This window comes from Meles meles, chromosome 11 (genome assembly GCF_922984935.1).
Source record: "Meles meles chromosome 11, mMelMel3.1 paternal haplotype, whole genome shotgun sequence".
Taxonomy (NCBI): domain Eukaryota; kingdom Metazoa; phylum Chordata; class Mammalia; order Carnivora; family Mustelidae; genus Meles; species Meles meles.
Genome location: NC_060076.1, coordinates 68,102,529 through 68,124,736, shown reverse-complemented (window position 1 = coordinate 68,124,736; position 22,208 = coordinate 68,102,529).

Below are 22,208 nucleotides of genomic sequence, written 5' to 3'. Positions count from 1 at the left end.
CTATGTATCCATCTATCTTTTGTATAAAATGTATTGATATTATTGTTAATTAATAAATATATTAATCTTTTATATAATATATAAGTGAATTTACATCTCAATAAAGGTGACGTTAAAGAAACCAGTAATTACTTCCTAAGGCAATCTTCTGTCTTGACTGAGAACATCAACATTGTTTTCTCAAGAAGAAACAACTAAGGACATAGTTAGAGAGTGAGCAGGCTTATAGTTCTCTTAGATTTTCAGGTAAGAAAAAATAAGGTAGAACAAACACTTCCCTGTCATTTCATATATCTTGACATATATCAACCTGCCTCCTGTTGATGGCTTTAATGCACGTTATCATTTCCCCTCCCCTCTGCTATAGGAAGTTAGAGGATTTTATAATACAATACATCTGTGTTAATTAAAATTAAATAGTTATGCAAAATAAAGATCAAAATGACATAGCAGGCGTATTTAACAACACTGAGCTTATCTGGCCATTACAAAAAAACTGTATTTGAAGTGACTTTCTGAGCAGTATTCTGAGTCTTTAAGAAAAAATGAGCCACACGTTCTAGACAATCTATAATAAAGCTATAGATGGCTCGTTCTGGCGGCGAGTGACCTTGGTTCACCACCATTGGGCAACTTCCTCGACTAGAAATACTTACTGTATTTCTCCAGTCCAGCTCTTCATATATTAGAGAAAAGAAATACTCAGTTGCATTTCATGTCCTTCCACAAAGAAACTTTGGGGAATTAAATATAATAATATAATTCAGCAAGTTGATATTGAAGGATGAATTCCAGTGAACTAGAAGTGGCCTGACGATTTATGGTGTGAGGTGCAACAGGGTGGAGAGACACAGAAAGTCGGAGCTGGAGGGGGAGCATTCAGAGTCTCTGGATCTGCTCCCTTACTATCCTAGCATAAGGACAGGGTTATCCAGATAATTCTGACATCTTTTCTACCTCTGAAGCCTGTGAGTTAAGTTCACTGTGTCACTATGGTTGAAGGACAGGGATAGCACATCTAATGGGCCTTCCAGTAACGACAGTAGTCTCTTCCATGAGAGGATGTTCATTTCAGTTTCTGTAGAGATAGACTTAGTAATGATACTTATGTGAGCAAATTGAAACATGACTCACGTACAATAATCATAACCAAATCCATCTTCAATCGATTCACACCATAGCTAACTCAATACACTACAATGATAAACCTACCGCCATGTGTTTAGAGATAAATGTTCTGTTCCTCTGGAATGTCATGAGGCTATGGAGTACTTTTGTATAGAGGGCAGCAGAAAAGCCAGTAGGGGAGGTAAGTGTGATATTTTGGGGGATATCGTCCTGTGTCCCCCTCACCCAGTGTTTCCCACCGTGACAATGATACTATAGAATGACCTACCAGTCTGGGTCTGAAATAGCTCAATACTCCTTAAACATTTTTGGAAATGTTTCAGACGTATGAGACGTATAAAAAAATAACATAATTATTCCTCTCTTACTAACCATCCACCTTCAGGAATAAGATATTACAAATGGAGATAAGACGCCCAGGGCCCCTCCCCAGCGACATTTCTTTCTCTTCGAGGAGTCGCTCTCTGGCACTACTTTTTTTTGCTTTTTTCCCTATCTAATTAAATCGGACACATAACTCATTTCTGCAGAATACGTCAAAGCAAAATTTTATTAGTATAAATGAAAACAATACGAATGTATGATAAAGAAAGAACTTTTCATCTGGGATTGTGGACGATGACTGGAGTCTTTTAACAGCTGGGCCACTTATTAATAAGACTCTCAGCTAATCATTCAGAGAGGATATCCCGCAAAGGTGTGCCACCATTTCAGGGTGCTGACCACTCAGATCATTTCTAGCATCTTGATTCCGTGAACAGTGCTGGAATAGGCACGTGTGTGTTTGTGTGTGTGTGTGTGTAGAGACAGACAGACGGACAGACATAGATGTATATGCTAATATACTGTGGCACTTACTTCTTTTTTTTTTAAGATTTTTATTTATTTATTTGAGAGAAAGAGAGAGAGAGAGAACATGAGCAGCGGGGGATGAGCAGAGGAGAAGCAGACTCCCCGCTGAGCAAGGAGCCCCCTGTGGGACTGGATCTCAAGACTGAGATCATGACCTGGGCCCAGGCAGATGCTCAACCAACTGAGCCACTCAGGTGCCCCTGTAGCACTTATTTCTAAAGGATAGTTTCCTCCAAAGCTTAGAAGCTAGGTCAAATACTACATGTGTTTGGATTTCGATTTTATCATATTTATGTATTTATTTATTTATTTATGTTTGGAAACTTCTCTGCCTTTATTCCTTTGAATTTGATAATAGTTCATGCACTTTTTTTCTTTCCTCCTAGGACATCTTTTTTTTTTTTTTAATTGAAATGCGGTTGACATAGAGTGTTACATTAGTTTATATTTTTTATTTTAATAGATATTGTCAGAGAATTTCCCAAAAGCTGTTTATTTGGAATTGAAGATTTCTACATCTGTCGCATTGTTATGAAGTCCTGGAGTTTCCTGGAACATTTTGAAGATCACTGGCCTTAGGGCATTATTTTTCTTCCATGGTTGCCCATATGTCCTTAGCTAAAGGTGAACGTTGAAAAATGCTATGGTCCTCCTGTCTGTAGTACAAAATGGAGAAATAAAGAAAGACGTCTGGATGTATATTAGAAAATCAAGTGCAGAACAGACTTCCTATTTTCCTGGACTAAGTGGCTGGTTGAAAAATGGAAATAGGCCATAAGAAGGGGACATTTGTTTGTAATTCCTTTCAATGCAAGCTTACTAAAAAATCCTGGAAGGTAGTAGAGGAAAGCCCTTTCTGGTTGCCATGAAAACACTGAATCCTGTGGGGTTCTGCATCTCATGCAATAAGGACCCCTCCAGGAACACAGTATCCCAAGCATCAGGTTTGTGTAAAACTAGATGAAACAAATTGCTTAAAAAATCCAATCACACATTCTTCTCAAAAGTAACTTCATAAGGTCAGTGTGAACAAGACTAGATAAAACAGAAGAGCTGTTGTGAAATTAAGTTTGGAAAATGTCCTTTGTGAAAAACTAAGGATAGCTCATGCAAAACCTCAGTCTGAATGAACAAAACTAAGAAACAAATTTAGACCAAATCAAAATACACCAGAAATTCATATCTGCCGCCCTGGACTTTTGGGTGCACTTTGAACTCTGACCCTATATATTCTCATGGATTTTCTTCCTAAGCCCATAAACCCTCCGGGGGGCTGGACTAATGGCCTCTGAAGTATGCATTTGAATTTCTCCTCTGTGGTCATTGTAAAGAAATGCGACACATCTCTACCAAATCTCCAGATCATCCCAGAGAAAGTACACCATCGAAAACAAAGAAGAAAGGAAGGGAAGAAAGGAAGGAGGGGGAAAGAACCATTACCTAAATGACCTTTCCAATGTTCAAAAATTAGATTTAATGATACTGGGCACGGAACCAAAAAAGCCACCATCTTGTGCCAAAATGTAAATTGCTGAGATTCAAAAGAAAGGAAAAAGAAATGTTAAAGTAAACAACTAAGCAAACAAACAAACAAATCTACGGTAAAAAGGCAAACTTTGGGATGCATCCAACAAAATCCCTTTTAGATCACTTTAATGCCATTGTTTATTTAAGCTCCAAATTCCATCACATGTGTCAGGCAGGAGTGCAACTCTTCAACTGAAACAGTGCAAAGCATAGTCTGCATCCAAGGAAATCGCGCCAGAATCCCTGGCAATGTATCACTTTTTTAAGCCCTGTTTTGCTTTTGTGCTCATGGTAACCTTCGCAGCTGTCGAACGTGGCTTCGGGCTGTCTGACTCCCTTGAGAGAATTTATGTGTTTTTCTACTTCCCTTCCTTATTAGGAGGCAGGAATCTGCGACACCTATTAGAACAAGTATGCATAAAGGGTAATGACCATGCAATTTATTAGTGGTCTGTTCTTCCTCAGTGAGCCCCCGCCTCCTGCTTGGAGAGGCCACGCCCACGGTGGAAAGGCCTGTCCTCAGCAGCAGGTGGGCAAAGCAGCAGGAATGCAGGAAACTGGCCTCTGGGAAAGCAGCCTTTTTCTTCCACACTGAGGCATGGAAAAGAGACTGGAATATCGCAGTTTGACTTTACCGAATGCAGAATCTTATTAACCGAGAAGGTGGATAGGATTGAAGTAAAGAGAAAACATGAGCTATACAAACTTCTTCCTGATAACTCTGTAGCAGGAGAAAGTCTCTCACATCGTTTTCCTTTTCTTCTCTCTAAATTGGGATGAGGTAGAGGTAATTTTGATCTTCAAGGCTTGGGTTGGGGGAATGAGCCTTTCCGAAGAGAATGTAAGAAATCTTTGTTTCCTCTGAGCTTCCAGCAAGTGGGGCGGCAGGGTCGAGGGTGCAGACGGGAGCAGGGGGCGATTTGGGGGAAAGACATACCTGAGAAGCTAAGAGTGGGCTCCTCTGGGCTGAACCCTCACAAAATCTTCAAACAGGAAGCAGGAAAGAAGCTACAGATTCTAATAAAATCTGCACAGGCAGCCGAAAATGCCAAGCGGCCCTCTGACCCTGCCAGGCATCGTAGTAAAGTCTGGAGTTCGGACAGAAAGTTCTGGAGAACAAAATGCTTGGGGACAAATCCATTTCTGCTAAAATCACATATATGTTCAAGAAAACGTAATCCATATGTTTCTGATTCGCTCCCGTGCTTGCTCATCAAAATGTTTCAGTGAGGCATGTCCACAAAACTTAAGTCATTCTCTTCAAGACAGGAAACCAGTTTTGGCCACGGAGGGTGGATTCTACCCCCGGGAAGGCCAGGTTCGACTTGAAACTCGGAGTCTCAAGGTGTGAGTGGACGTTCACGTGGAAAAGTATAACGGGTTCCGCGGAGAACCATCAAGGTGAAGGCCGCGTGCAGTTTCCTTGTGCAGTTTTTAGGGCGGGCAATGAGTGAGAAAATGGGCCAACGTTCTTCCAAGCCTGGGAGCGGGATCTGTATTGTGAAATAGAGAAAATTAGGTAAAGGTACTCAGACGAGTATGGCTAGAAACTTAAAATCCCTCCACAATCAATTCCGTGTTGTTGTTGTTGTTGTTGCTTTTCACGAACTCTCAAAGATTCTTCTTCTTCTCTAACGAGAAGCCGTTCTCCCATCCCTCTCGTGCACGCCGTGTGCATTCCAGCAAGCCGCGGGGCCTGCTGACCTGTTGGGACACGAGTTTTCAGCGTGCGGCGTCTACACGTATAGCCTCATCAAGTCACAATCATTTTCCAAATGTTAATATTTATCGTATGATGACATCATACTGATGGAAAATCCCACTAGTTACAGTGAATGGGTTTAACATACAAGCACACAAATCCCTTCATCTGGCCAGAAGTTGCCCTTGAAGTTCATGGTAATACCAGGTGTCCATACTAAGAAAGTATGTCAGCTAATTTCAAATATATCATTGGTTTCTTTAAAGAGATTGCTTACTGGTTATTACTGAAAAGTCAGAGATCCATGGGCTGAAAACCTATTTATTTCCCAAACTCCAAGATGAAGAGATAAGCCCAATGCATGGGATGGTTTCTATGCAAGGAGGAGTTGGTTTGTAATGTTAATCATTTTACTTGCTTTTCAGAGTCATTCTTAAGAATCTGAATTACTGATGGAGAACCTATCCATGTGTTTCATTCAAAAGGGAAGCGTTTGAAGATGAATATTGACATTTGTGTGTATGGGGGTTTTAGAATGATAAATCATGGCTCTGCAATTGAAGAAAGGAGATTATTGGCATATTGAAAGCTTTCATTTCAAAATAAAGGATGCATCAGGGTAAACGAGGTAAGTATGTAGCGATTGCTGATATCCACACTGAAGGTTCTGTCAATAAACCTTGGCTAGTTGATCGTTAACCATAAGTCAAGAGTGAGAGTTTTTTGTTTTTTGCTTTTTTGTTTTTGTTTTTTTCAGCGAGAAGGCTATTAGGGAGAACAGTGGGACTAGGACAGTGGGATCCATAATTTGAATAAAAAGTCAGGGCATATGATCTGAAATGTGCTCTGATCCGATTCCTGTTTTCAAACTTTCTCTTCATTAGATTATCCTGAAAAGCCTATGACAAATGATCGGTGTAGCTTTAGTCATTAATAATGCTACTTAAAATAAGGGACATTTCAGTGTTTTTTTAGAACGATGAATTGTATGTTCAGCCCAGCATCCTTCATATCGTTTAAAACACCTCTTAAATGTAAAATTCATAGCATATATGGCCCTCTTTATTTTTTTTTAAGATTTTATTTATTTATTTGTCAGAGAGAGAAGAGAGAGCACAAGCAGGGGAAGCTGTAGGCAAAAGGAGAAGCAGGCTCCCAGCTAAACAGGGAGCCTGGTGCAGGACTCATCCTAGGACCCTGGGACCGTGACTTGAGCTGAAGGCAGAGGCTTAACCGGCTGAGCCACCCACATGTCTCATGTCTCATGTATCCCTTATTATATAATGAATTATCTTACTTCAATTTAAAATTTTCCAGATTTTACTTTAAAATGTGTTGGTGTAGTCTTGACCTCAAAAAATGTTCTCGAAGAGATAGGAGCAGGTTGGAAGAAATTGAAACACTTTCACAGAAAATATATCAAAAGGAGGATACTCTTCATTATTAAACATGTAAGAGATGTTTTTGCAAAAATTTCACATTTCAAATAAATCAACTTCATTAAATATTTGAGAGATAAAGAGTGGGCAATTTTCCTTATAAATTCCATGAAAAAAAACCAAAACAAACAAGAAACAACCACTTGAGCACTACCAAAGCACTCACCTGACACAATGATACGATATGCTTTGTCTAATAAAATATATATATATATGATATATATACTACACTCTTGACTTTAGCTGCTTGGTACTTGGTATTGCACTTTTAAGCTTTCCATGAAATCGCCTACTTTCTTCTCAAAACTTAAAAATTCCCTGAGCAATAGGTGAGAAATTATTGCATCCTTAATAATAATTTTGTTTTCAAGGTTTACCATCATGATCCTGATGAAAAAAATACTTCTCTAACTTTAAAAATACTTTATTCCTAGTAGTGGTCTGTCCAAAAAATATTGCAATGGGTTCAGAAAGGGAGATTCAATAGAGATAAATGTCTATATTGCATATTGCACTGGTGTCGTAGTAGAAAAATATCTTCTGATTGTCCAGCACATGAAAGTTTCTGATGGTTTTTTAGGGGAAATCCCTTATTGCATATGGTATAGAGGTGAGTCTATGTTCCATATTTTAGTCTGAATTTTCTCAGAAGTAAACTGAGAAACAGTTCAATTGCTAGGAGTGTATTTTGAAAATGACTCCAAGAGACCCTGGTAGAAACATAGGTAGGTAAGACCACAAAGGGAAAGAAATCAATAAATACTGTACTGCCTTACCAAGTGAATTATTACTGTGGGCAACAGGAGCCTAGTTTCTAGGAGGATCTCCAGGACACAGTAAAATACAGCTGTCAGAGTATTTACCCTGTGAGGCAGGGAGTGAGGAACTTAAACATCAATGCTGAGACAGTTCAACCTATGTGTCCAATTAGCTAGGCTAGAGTGCCCAGATGTGTGTCAAATACCAGTCTAAATGTTGCTGTGAAGGTATTCTGCTTTTTTTTTAGATATGAATGACATTTAATTTATTTCTTTTTTTTAAAGATTTTATTTCTTTAGTTGAGAGAGAGAGAGAGATCAAAAGAAGGAGGAGGAGGAGGGGCAGAAGGAGAAGCAGACTCCCTGTGGGGCAGGAACCCAACGCAGGACTTGATCCCAGGGTCCTGGTATCATGACCTGAGCTGAAGGCAGACACTTAACCAGCTGAGCCACCCAGGTGCCCTAGATATGAATAACATTTTTTTAAAAGATTTTATTTATTTATTTGAAAGACAGAAATTACAAGTAGGCGGAGAGGCAGGCAGAGAGAGAAAGGAGGAAGAAGGCTTCCTGCTGAGCCGAGAGCCCAATGCGGGGCTCTATTCCAGGACCCTGGGATCATGACCTGAGCCGAAGGCAGAGGCTTTAACCCACTGAGCCACCCAGGCACCCCCTATGAATAACATTAAATCAGTAGACTGAGTAAAGCAAATTATCTTCCATAACGTGGGTGGGCCTCATCTAATCAGTTGAAGGTCTTCAGAGAAAAAGACTGTCAGCAGACTGCTTTTGGACTCAAGCTGCAACATCAACTCTTCCCTGGATTTCCAACCTGGACTGCTCTCCAGATTTCAGACTTGCCAGTCCCAGAAACACCTGAGCCGGTTTCTTAAAATCTGCCCCCGCACCATGCGTGCATGTTTACACACACACCCTCTTGGTTCTGTTTCTCTGGAGAACCCTGACTAATAATAAATACTCTTCAGTATTAGTATTTGGTTGAGGGCTTTTTCAGGCAAAGAAGTACTGGCTTGCAGTGAAATGAGGTGAGGGGATGAGGGCAGACTGCCAACAGTGGCTGCTACACTCTGCCTCCCATTACTGAAGCCCAAATAATTGGGACCTAGGGACACTGGTTTCCAGGGGGTCCATGATGGAGACCACATAAACCACATAGAAATGTGGGTTCAAGAAAAGAAAAGAAAAGCACTGGAAATGACTTGAAAATGATGGCAATTATCAAAGGTATTTTTTTCTTATTTTTAATCCCCGTATAAGTTAACTGATTATCTAAAGCAAATCTAGTACCAATGCACTGTGGTATCTAGAACATGTGTAGGAATAAGATGTGCAACCAAAATTGCACACACAGTGGGAGGTTTGAAATGAAAATATATGCTGTGGGGCTCCCATACTATACTTGAAGTGCTATAATATTTTTGAAGGTAGATACTGATACATTAAAGATGTAAACTGTAAACCTTAGAGCAACCACTACAAAAATAAAATAAGAGATACACCTTATAAGGCAATGGTGGCTAAAATAGAGGTATAAAAAATAATACTCAATTCAAGTACAAGAAGGCAAGAAAAGAGTTTGGAGCAAAAAAAAAAAAAAAAACAGATGGGACACATAAAAACACTAGGAAAACAAAATGTTGGATTAGAGCATCCAATATTAGCCCTAATATACATATACAGTCTCTTTATGATATACATATATGTATCAATACACATACATAATGTATGATATATATATCTAATATACTTATATACATAATACAGTAAAATATACATCCCTTCTTGGCTTTTTAGGTGGCTTTAATCAAAACAATTCACAATAACAAATGTTGGCATGTGTATGGAGAAATTGGACCCCTCACACATTGCTGGTGGGAATTTAAAATGGCATAGGCATTTTGAAAAACAGCTTGCAGGTTCCTCAAAATATTAAATATAGAGCTACCATGTGACCCATCAATTCCACTCTTAATGAAAGCATATGTCCACATATGTACTTGTACACAAATGCTCATATCCACACTATTCAAAGTGGGAACAATCCAGAAGCCCATCAACTGATGAATGGATAAACAAGTAGGATATATTTGTACAGTGGCATATTATCTAGCAATAAAAAAGAATGAAGTCCTGATACAGGTAATGACATAGTTGAACCTTGAAATACGGTGCTAAGTGAAAGAAGGCTGTCACAAATGAGCACATCTTGTAAGATTCTATTTACATGAAACGTCCAGAACACGGAGATACAAAGACAGAAAGTTGATCAGTGGTGCACAAGGCTAGAGTGGGTTGGAAGATAGGCAGTGACTATTAATGGGTTACAAGATCTGGAGGAGGTAATAAAAATGTTCCAAAATTGGGCTGTGATGATGTTTGCACAACTCTGTAAATATATTAAAACTCATTGATTTTTACACTCGAAATGGGTCAATTATATGGTGTGTGAACTAAATTTCAATAAAGCTATTTTTCTAAAAAAAAAAAAGGACAGGTTATCAGATGGGTTAAAAAAGCAAGATTCAATTTAATGCTTTCTATAAGAAAACACTTGAAATATAAGGATGTCAGGTGGTGAGAGATGAGGGAGCTGAGGTAAGTAAGCTCAGATTATATACCTCCATGTACACTGGAGAGCTGGGATTTTATACGGAGAGACATAAGGATTTTACAGAAAGGTTTTAAGCAGAGTAGAAATGCAACCAGCAGGGCCATGACTTGGTTTGGCAGAAGATAGGGACGCCCTCATTCTCAGGCCGCGGAGTGTCAGCAGCCCCTGGTTCTGAGTGTCCCCGTTAAGGTGCCATCCTAAATACTAGGGTGCCTCACCTTTGTTCTGGCCCTGGCAGTCAGGGTACACACTTTAGAAGGAGCCCTCTTGGGACTCTACAAGGTGGAGAATGGATTAAGAATGAAAAATCAGAGGCAGAGAGATCAAAGATTAATTCAATTATTCTACATGTTTGCATACTTTCTATGTGGTAAAGAGAAAACCTTTTATTGGAGGTTCTACTCCTCAATAAAGCTTTGCTTTTATGGAGCCCACCTTCTGATTCTGGCAGGGGAAGACAGGTAACAGAAAACTTACACTAATAAATCAATGTAGTAATTCTGAGTGTGTTATCTGTGCTAAAAAGAGAGTGAAGTAGGGCACTGGGACAACAGTGACTGGCCGAGCTGGGAACTATTGCAGGTCAGACCATGGTGACCGTGGTAATTTATTGTGCCAACTGAGACAGTCTGAGAGTGAAATTCAGTGCTGGAAATATTTATTTTTCTAACAATTTTTAAAGGCAAATACTGTCTTGAAAAATTAAATGACACATATCCATAGAGAGTAAGTAAAAATTAAAGTCTTTATATTCATTGTCTGAACTTAAAAAAACAACTATTCTTAGAAATACATTTATTTATGGGGTGCCTGGGTGTCTCAGTGAGTTAAAGCCTCTACCTTCAGCTCAGGTCATTATCCCAGGCCCTGGGATGGAGCCCCACATCAGGCTCTCTGCTCAGCGGGGAACCTGCTTTCCTCCTCTCTCTCTGCCTGCCTCTCTGCCTACTTGTGACCTCTCTCTGTCAAATAAATAAATAAAATCTTTAAAAAAAAGAAATATATTTATTTACCTTAATCTTAGGTATATTATATCTCTATTAATGTGTCACTAGTATTTTGCTAGAGATTGTTTTCAAATAGACTTGGAGATCATTTAAATAGTCTTACTTTACCTCTCCAAGTGTCTGTTGTCTCCATCAAATTTGCATATTATGGTGAATTAATTTGAAATTGTGGAAATCTTCAAATATCTCATGTCCATGGATGATCATATATTTTTAATTTAATTTAATTTTTCAGTGTGAAGATCATACTTTTAATGGAGGAAAAAAACTCTCTCATGTTAAATGAAGGATATTTTCAATTTTATTGTTTTCTTGTTGTTATCGTTGTAATGGAAATGTGTATTTTAATCTGACTGCATGTAGTTGTCTCCATTAGCAGATGAACTCAGCAAACAGGTAAATAGTGCTACTCCAAATAGAAAATCAGCTGCATTAATTCCAATAGTGATTTGATTTTTTTCATCCAACTCATGGAAACAATGTAAAGCATTTCAAAAGTTCATTCTGTCTCAGGTGAAACACCTCTTACTTTTGGGAATACTACTATAATTCACTTTAAAAATCCCACATGGGGGATAAAAATACTTTTTTGCAGTGATAACATAAATACAAATTTTGGTTGGAGTGCAAATCAGTTTCCTATTGCTGCATAAAAAAGCACATAAGCTTCGTGGCTTAAAGTGACATAAATGTATTATCTTACAGTTCTGTAGGTCAGTGGGCTAAGGTTAGAGTTGTTACAGTTATATTCCTTCTGGAGGCTCAAGGGGAAGATGGATTTCTTCGCCTTTTCCAGCTTCAAGAGGTCATCTGTCTTCCTTGGCCTGTGGCCCCTCCTTCTTCCTCAGAGCACTTGCAAATCTCTCTGACTCTTACCCCCACTCCTATCATCAAATCTTTTTCTGTTTCCCTCTTATAGGGACCTTTGTGATGACACTGAGTCCACAGGATAATCCAAGGTTTTCTCCCCATCTCAGGGTCTATAACCTTAATCAAATTGGCAAAGTCCCATTTGCCAGGCAGGGTAACAGATTCACGGGTTCCAGGGTTTAGGACATGGACATCTTTGGGGGTGTGCAGACATCACACTGCCCACCTCCAAATCCTGTTTCCACTAAGACACTTATGGGGCAGAAATGTCCTTGAAAGGTTGGGTGTGCACGTAATTCACCATTTCAGTCTTTTTTTAAAAAATTCTTGATATTTGAAGTCTTCTCCAAATGGTCATTGGTATCACTTTGACCCTGTGGTGGATGGCAAATGTTGACATTTTGTGTGAGTTTGCACATTCCTCAACTTTTTTTGAGAGATGGAAATGTGGTATTGGATTTTTTCTTGAAACACTCATTTTCAGCTTTATGGATTTGCTTTTGAGCTTATTGCTGCTGAAAGGATTTACTGAAAAATAAAAATATATTGCCAAACATTACAGTGTACACACACGTGAAGATTGAACTCATACAATAAATGACACAGCTCTAATAAGAAAATGTGATCTCTGGGCACCTGGGTGGCTCAGAAGGTTAAGAGTCTGCCTTCGGCTCTGGTTCCTGGGATCAAACCCCATGTCCGGCTCCCTGATCAGCAGGGAGTCTGCTTGTCCCTCTCCTTTTACCTCTCTCCACCCCTAGTGCTGTCAAACAAATAAATAAAATCTTAAAAAAGAAGAAGAAGAACACACGATCTTCCTCTACCCTTTCTGCAATAGGACTGCCTGCCTGCTATTGCTTGCACAAGTCCTTCACACTTAGCAGAAAACTTCCCACCTTTTTACTCTGCTAACTAATGGCCTGGTAGCCTTGTGCATCCTGCAGGCTGGGACACGAGCCGCCGCACAGCTGGCCAAGTGCAGGCATGGGCAGCTGCTTTGTGACTTCTCCCACCAATGCCCAATAATTGAGAAGTTCGCTGTCTGAGCACACTTTTTTTTTTTAATATTTTATTTATTTGACAGAGAGAAATCACAACTAGGCAGAGAGGCAGGCAGAGAGAGAGAGGAGGAAGCAGGTTCCCCAAGGAACAGAGAGTCCGATATGGGGCTCGATCCCAGGACCCTGAGATCATGACCTGAGCCGAAGGCAGAGGCTTTAACCCACTGAGCCACCCAGGCGCCCCTCTGAGCACACTTTTAAAAATCAGGGACGCCCCTGCATTTGTGCTTGACATGGAGGTGTTGGTAGTTTGCTTCTGGAAAGAGTCAGGAAAAGATCGATCTCTGGGAGCCTTTCAGATTTGATTACGTATTATTGTGAGAACTCTCTTTACTGTGCACGGGCCTCCCAGGCTACCAGACAGACCAGGCAAGGTAGAAGCTGGCAGAACAAAATGGAAGCCAATCACACATATATTAGATAAGTTTTTGTTTCCACTACTACTAATACTTGGTTAAAAAAAAATTAAAAATCTAGGACAAATGCTAAGTCGAACAGGGATGCCAGGACAAAAAGCATAGATGAGGATCCTGGGCTAAGTGGGATTTATGATGAGCCTACCTAGATGGCAGGGCTCTCTGAGAAGGCTGCGAGGAGAGACTTGAAGAGAAGGAGCCAGTGCACAGTGATCTCACGGAGAAGGAACATGAAATATAAATATCCTCAGTACGAAGGACCAAGTGTGTGACTGAGGGAGAGGTGATGGGGAGGGGTCGTGGGTAGGAAATGAGGATGGAGGGGCAAGAACCGTCAGATAATGCAAGGTCTAATGCAATTTTATTCCAAATGAGTAGAAAGCCACTGCGGGAGTGACACGGTACATTTCAGAATGATCAGTCTGGTTATTTTATGCAGACCACTCACCAGATGGTGGCAAGAGCAAAAACAAGGAAGTCATTCCAGTATTTGAGTCAAAATCTGATAGGGCAAGGACCTGTGTGGCATAATAGAGAGAGGAGGAAATGCTCAGATCTGGGATATATTTTGAAGGTGGGTTTCAGAGAATTTGCTTGTGGATCAGATGTAGGTTGGAATAGAGAGAAGATAGACTCCAGGTTTTTTTGCCCCTTGGGGCAAAATCCAAAAAAAATCCAAGACTCTGGCATGGATGATAATGCCATTTCTTGGGGGTGGGAAAGCCAGAGGCAGGAGCAAGGTTTGCTAGATTGTTTGTTGTTTTGTGGGAAGAAGAAATCCAGGAACTGGTGTAAGAATGTGAATAGACAATGACAGTAGACTCGGGGATATGGGGGTACTTGGTAAAGAAGTGACGAGGCTTGCTTCTGGATATGATGTTGGGGGAAACAGGGGGAACGAAGAATCAAGGACAATATCCAGACTCTGCTTAGGCATGTGGATGGATAAGTCACAGCACGAGAGCTTTTGGTTTAAGATCCAAATTTTCACATACTCCTGGGAGATCCAGGTAGCAAATCCCTGGATGCTTTGCAGATGAAATTATCTGAAGCTCTAGGGAGATATCTGGATGGACTAGAGAAATTTAGGGACACCAGGGTGTATAGATGGGGAGAGTATCATAGATTTGTACTGGGAAATGGGGAGAAAGATTGGAACAGGAGGATAGATTCTGATGGGACTTGAGCTTCCAAGCTCTCGTGAAGGTACCTCTAGCCTTGGAGAAGACAAGATAGAGAGAGGGAGGGAGAAAAAGATAATTGGGAACGATTGTGTTTATTTTAGCATTTTGCTGAAGGCTGGCCTTCAAGTAGAGATGATAAATGGTGTTGATTTATCAGTGCTTCTCAAATTGTTCTTTGTCCTCCCCCAGACCTACTGATTAAGAATCTTGCGGAGTTGAGCAGGGAATAAGACAGTGGATATCACCAGTGGATACTAAAGCTTGTGAATAATGGTGCCAAAGTTTAGGATGTCAATGAAGGTCTCAGGTCCTGATGCAAATTTATTGAACTGTTCATGCCTTACATATGCTGTGGGCTCTGTGCTGTTGACTCACGAATAGACTTGTTTTCAGATCATGTCACAAAAGTCCACATCTTAGTCCAGTGAGCCCTGAACTTGTCTGATCACGAGAATCATCTGGGATCCTTGTTAAAAACATACACTTCCCAGCCAGTTCCCTAGAGATTCTGATTCAGCAATGTCTGGATCTGTGCATTTAGCAAGTTGTCCCCAGGCGATACTCATAATCCAGCAAGGTTGGGAAACATTGCTTTAGTCAAAGTATTTTTTGTCTCATATGTGAAAATCTAGGAGCAGATCAGAAGCAAAGGGCAAACAAACCCCCAGCTGAAGAAGCAAAATAATACCCAAAGTCTTCCAGATGTTTCCCTGTTTATGAAGCGAATTCTGGTTTCATTAGCTGCCTTGCTTTCATTTTCGCCTCTGGTTGAGTAAAGTGTTACAGATAATGAAGTGCTATGCAGAGACAATGATAAGAATTGTTATGTAGATTATCCAATAAATAAATGAACAAACAAGCAGAAGACACAAGGGGGGTGGAGAAAGGAAAGTATGAAATTCTAAATTCATTTCATGAAAGAGTAAGTAGGAGTTTTATGAGCTGAATACGATGTCAAAGTTACTCTGCTCCATACCTTTCCTTCCTTATTCCCATTTGCCAAGTCATTTCTCAGCTTTCAGATACATCATTTCACTAATTTACAATCCATCACCAAATCACACTAACACAAGAGATCTAACCTTCTTCAGATCTACTGTTTTGCTCCCAACTTCCTCTGCCCAGATGAACGTGCATTTGGGAGTGGGTTAAAGTACACATTGCCAACAAATATACTGGTGTTCAGATCAGATAGCAAATGGTCAGCTAACGGGTTTGAATTGCAAGGGAGGCAGCTTACCTGAGTCAGTTTGGAGACCAAATAGAAATTCTTGGAGTAGCAAAGAACTCACCCAAAAATTTATTCTACTCTTTTTAGCTACTGAGTTCAGATGGTGAGAATTTGGAGAGCAGGGATGGAGGGAGCATGGGATTACCACAACTGATCATCAGTGAAGACTATGGCAGCATGGTGTCAAGCACTGTGCATAAGGTAAGTATCAGAGACCCGAGTAGAACTTATTAGTTGTCAAGTATCAGAGAAAACACCAAAATGTCATTTCTACAACATCCCGTTTTTTTTCTAGTCGTAGCTGAATATGACCCTTTGGATCTTCTTAAACATGGATGAACGTGGAAGGAAACCATAGATATTCGGCAAAGTATGGCTTCAGGCACTATCCCCATGGCACTTGCACCGACCACAACACGGAGACCCTGTTGCCCTCAACTTCAACGTGTTCAAAGACAACATCAATAGGTCTTTCATATGCAAACAATCATAAGTTCAAATTCTGTGATGTTTCTCCTTCATCTTCTTCTTTAAAATATACTTATCCTTTCTCTCCTTCCCATATAGCTTACACATGCCCAGCTCTGATGTGCAATATCTTCTATTTTTAAAAAGGAGATGATGGGAGTGCCTGGGTAGCTCATTGGGTTCAGCCTCTGCCTTCGGCTCAGGTCATGATCTTGGGATCCTGGGATCAAGCCCTTTTTCAGGCTCTCTGCTCGGCAGGGAGCCTGCTTCCCCCTCTCTCTCTGCCTGCCTCTCTGCCTACTTGTGATCTCTCTCTCTATCAAATAAATAAATAAATAAAATCTTTTAAAAAAGGAGATGATGGATAAATAATGTAACACATACAATGGAATAATATTCAGTGAGAATGATAATGTAGATATTTAATTCACTGACATGAAAATTACTGAATGCATATTATTTGAAAATAGACGACTTCAAAACAATAATGGATCTCTTGTTAACATACTCACACATTCGTATTCAAGATTTTCAAATACATTTGCCTACTGTTAATATCTAACTTATCTAGGTGGTGAGACTGTGGACACTATACATTTTCTTTCTCTTTCCTTTATAAATGTATAATGTTGAATTTTTCTGGAATTGCCTATGAAGAAAAATAACTATTTGTATATTTTTAAAAATATTTCATTTATTTATTTGAGAGAGAGAGAGAAAGACCAAGAGAGTGCATGGGAAGGGAGAGGGTCAGAGGGAGAAGCAGACTTCCTGCCGAACAGGGAGCCTGATTTGGGACTCAATCCCAGAACTCCAGGATCATGACCTAAGCCAAAGGCAGTCGCTTAACCAACTGAGTCACCCAGGCACCCCAACTGTTTGTATTTAAATATTAAAAGGAGAATTTACCTGGATAACTTTGTACAGTGACATCTAGGAAAATAAGGAAAAGCTAATGATGATGAGGTAGTGAACTCCCTCTGTTCCATCTTCGAGTCACAGTATACACAGGAAAAATCTAAAAAGCTCACGTGTTCCGTGTTGGTTACATTACCACCTACATATTGGGTTGATCTTGAAATGCAGTATTGTAGATTACCAAAAATGTGCAGCGTAATTTTCTTCCTATGCAGTTGTCCGTTCTGGAATGAATAAATTGATAATTGTTTCTGGAACAGCAAAAGGAGATGATAAAAACATCTAATGTCTGGAGTTGTGGTAATGATTAAACAGGAGAGTATTTTATAATGTGCTCTGTAAACAAATGTTTTATCAGGCTTTTTCCACTGCTTACACCGTTTGAAAAGGAAACAGACATTAAATCAGCCCTCCTACACTTATCTCAGGACAAAAAAAGAAGTATAAGTCAATGTATTAATTAGTCTTAAGAGAAAAGCAACCTTGAGACACACAGAAGAGAACAGACCCACGTATACAGAATTATCAGGGTGGAAGCTAAAGCCCAGGTCAGAGGGAATCAAACATAGACTCTAACGTCTCTGTCTCTCCAAACTCTTATGGGTTCTTTTTTTCATAATTCCTTCTCCTCTTTTAAGCTGACAAGACATTGAAGTGTTTGAAGAGAATCATAGTCAAAATTTAAAGGCAAAAACAAAGCAAATGGAAAAACCCAATAGGTGTAGGAATACTTACATCCTTCTACCTGTCCACAAGCAGACAGCTACATTGACAGAGCCTACTTTGGGACCTCTCGATTGTGGATGAATTTCCAAGATTTTAAAGAATATTACCTGAAGCTACTACAATGAGTATTTTTTCCTTTGAGAAAGAAAATTTCATTATTTCCTATTTCATTTCTTCATTAGAAATTTTATTTACCTCCTAAAATCTTTCCCCATGTTGAGATCATAAGCCTTGCCGAAAACTACTTGATGTCCGCTCCCAGTTTCTAGGGATCCTATATAAATATATATATATATATATATATATATATATATATATATAATTGTTGGAAAGCTGCCATAAACTACAGGAAAACAGATACAGTTACATGCAGAATGATTGGCTGGTATAATAACCAAAGAAGTTACTCGAGGTCCTCTAAAGACGTAAATGGGTTTAGAGCCAATTCTCTTGATTGTGAGTTTGGGATAGTAGAATATGGTAAACTTTGTTTTTACTTTGCATTCAGTCTCTACGAACCATATGTGCAATAGTCTGTCTAGTGCGGTTATTTTTTGCCATCACCTCAAGATTCTCTTCCCTCTTTCTGTACTCTTGGTCATTCCTGCCACTTTGATGGCAGAAGGAAGCCAAGAGTTGAAAGAACAGTATGTTACATAAGGATAACTTATTCTGAAGACAGAGTCAGCTGCTGGGGTCAAAGAAGGGGGTGAGGTTAACCCCTTCGTGTTCCTGTGGCAACATTTCGATTATTCCATATGCTCCTGAGAATTTTTTCCTCATTTTTCTTAATTTTTCATTTTCTTAATTTTTGGAGCTCTGAACGGATTGGTGTAGAGTTTATTTCCAGGGTCCTCAGGTTTCTGGGATTTGAGTTGTGTCTTTTTGTTGTTGTGGCAACTCAAGTTTTAATCATTTCTAAAAGCACTTATCAAATGAACTCAGGGTCTAGTAATAGAGGTTTAAATAAATGATTTAATAAGAGTGATATTTCTTAGATGCATTATTCTATACCATGAAAGTTACTGCAATATACTTACTTCTTAAAAAAAAAAAGAGAGAGAGAGAGAGAGAGAAATGATGAAGAGTCAATGGTGGGTTATAGATTGAATTCTGTCCCTCAAAAAAAATATGCAAAAATCCTAACTCCCAGGATTTCAGAATGTGAACTGCTTTGGAAATAGGGAGAGATGTAATTAGTTAAGGTAAAGTGGGGTCATAAAATAGTGTGGGCCCCAATCCAGTATGACTGGTAAGCATTGTAAGAAAGCACCATGTGAAGACAGAGACACGGAGAATGCCATGAGACAACAGAGACAGAGGTGGACAGGTGCAGTCGCATGCCTGGGAACACCAGATTCCCAGCACACCATAAGGAGCTGGAAGAAACATTCAAGAAACATTCACAAGAAGCTAGGAAGAAAACATTCCCATACATGTTGTCAATAAAACATGGCTCTATAGAGACCTAAATATCAGACCTCTAGCCTCCAGAACTATGATATGACCAATTTCTATTGTTCTCAATCTAACACACACACAAACAGCCAAGGCAAAGACTAATGATTTGCATTTTTGTCTACCTGACATCTTAGTTGTATGTTCGCAGTCTGCTTTGTCAGCCTTCTATAACCCTTCTTGGCATTCAGTTTGTAGTGCATTTAGCAAAATAACAGCACCGCCTCCTGCAACCACCCTAGAAGTGGCCACTGCCAACCCCTGGTCTTCATTCCTATACCTGTGAGCCAATCCGATGGCTGCTGCCATGTTCGCTTTCCTGGTTTTATGCATTTTTAATATCTGCAGCCAAGAAAGTTCACGATACCTTCCCCAGGTTCAGAACATTGCTTTGTTAAGTGCTCCAGGTACAGAACTGCACAGGCGTTGAGTGCTTTACCGCAACTTTCTCTCTTTCATTAAAGCCTGTTATTTTTAGTGCACAATTTTGTTCAAGATGGAATTTTTCAGGAATGCAAACGCTGCTTTATTTCAAAGGCACTTCAAGTGTGGTAGGACCTTACAGGAGACCCACTGAGGAATTACTCTCATGTAAAATAACTCATTAGTGAAACTACAAGGTCCAGTTGAAGATCTTCCGTTCAAATCATTCCACAATAATGGAAGCAAGTTGGCCGAGTAGAAAAGACTTCAGAGAAATGACAGGAGACGTAGAAGGTACATCATAGGCTGTCTTTTTTTCAAAAGTAGCCATAAATCCTGAAAATGTTTTATTCTATTTTGCAATAGAACACCCACAGACATTCTTTCCAGTTGACTTGTTGATTGGAGGGTTTGCAGGTCATTCACAAAGTACAGTGTGTGCATGTGTCTGTGTGCATGTGTCCATTATAACCTTGGTTCAACTAAAAATAAAGTGGGGTCAGCAGTCTCCCCAGGGAGCCTGAGAGGCTGGAATCAGAGCTGGTAATTAGTGGTCAGAGTTGCTGTCAAAGGAACCTGACCAGGTCATTGTCCTTGAGAATTATAGCCACTTCAGTGAAGATAAAGTGCAGGGCTTTCTGTGGCCTTCAATATTTCTATTGTGTTAGGTTGTTATTTTTAATCCAAAGGATATTCAGGATTTATAATTACTATTGTCAGAAACTTCCCCCCAAATTTTACTTTTTAAATACAGCAGTGTGTCCCTAAGTCAGGGTTTTGGTCCTTGCTCATCAATCCTCTAGAATCTGCTTTCCTCAGATACCTGCAGGGCTTGACTGGTGAGGTGCTTGGTGACTGCCTTTCCCAAGGTATTTCCCATCCTCTCTTGATTCGTTTTTCTTCGGAGCATTATCACTACTTAATACACTCTGTTAAGTGTGTTTGCTTATTGCCGGCAATTGATCCAGAAAACGATGTTTTCAAACTCTGAGGCTGTCAAATGGGAGAGCAGCTGCTTCCTATTTGGTTTGTTCCAGGTGGGAAGACACTTACTATCAGGACAGAGAGAGAGAGAGAGAAACTGAGAAATAAAGAAAGAATGAAAGAAAGAGGAAGGAAGGAAGGAAGGAAGGAAGGAAAAGAAAGAAGAGGAGAGAGAGAAGAAATAAAGAAAGAGAGAGAGAAAGAAGGAAGGAAAAGAGAGAGAGAAAGAAAGAGGGCGGGAGGAAGGAAGGAAGGAAAGAAGGAAGGAGGTAGGAGAGAGAGAGGTAGAGAAGAAACATAATGGGAGAAAATACTTTCATGTGCAAGCTTTGTTCAGATCCTCCTAAAGCACATTCCGGAGGCCATGTTGGACCCAAGATTACATCACGAATGTTCTTAGAAAAAGGGCAGAAAAAATTTCCTTAAAAGCTGCTCTTTGCTGGGGCGCCTGGGTGGCTTACTGGGTTAAAGCCTCTGCCTTCAGCTCAGGTCATGATCCCAGGGTCCTGGAATCGAGCCCCGCATTGGGCTCTCTTCTCAGCGGGGAGCCTGCTTCCCTTCCTCTCTCTGCCTGCCTCTCTGCCTACTTGTAATCTCTCTCTGTCAAATAAATAAATAAAATCTTAAAAAAAAAAAAAAAGCTGCTCTTTGCTTCTCCGGTTCTCAAAAGGTAGCACTTTTCCTGCTTTGGACACCTTAAAATATAATTAAACCAAAGAGTTTAGCATGGAGGGTGAGTGCTGGTCGCCACAATGGAATTGTGCTCAGGCTGTGTGACTTTGGAGCAGGCATGGGGAACAGAAAAGAAGAACACAATTTTCACAGATCCACAAAGAACAACTGAGGTTAATAGAGCACGGAAAGAGCTGTATTTGAAAACACACATATAGGAAGGAATGCAGGGCAACGTGCATGAATCTCATGTGCATTATGTTGGGTGAAAGAAACCAAACGCAAAAGGCTATAGACTGTGTGATGCCATTTAGCTGAAATTTGGATCAGGTAAAACTATAGGGACAGAAAACAGATCAATGGTTACTGCGGGTGGGGGAGGAGCGGGTACCAAGGTGCATAAGGAACAATGTGCTTTCATCCAAACTTATCAAACTATAGACTAGGAAGAGTGAATTTTACTAAATATACATTATAACTCTACAAATCTGACTTTAAAAAAGAATTAATAGCAACAACAACAGAAACAAAATGTATGCTTTGTACAAGAAGCTGGTAGGAGTGGCTGCCTCTGGGGCAGTGGAGTGAGCAAAGGGGCAAAGAAGGACTACAGGGTTTATAGCCTTTGGTACTTCCTGGATTTTGTGCCAAATATATATTCCTCTCATTCAAAAATACTGAAATCACACACACAAAAGTATGAATGCATGCATTATGTACCATTGATTCTAAATATTTTCATATTTTAATAT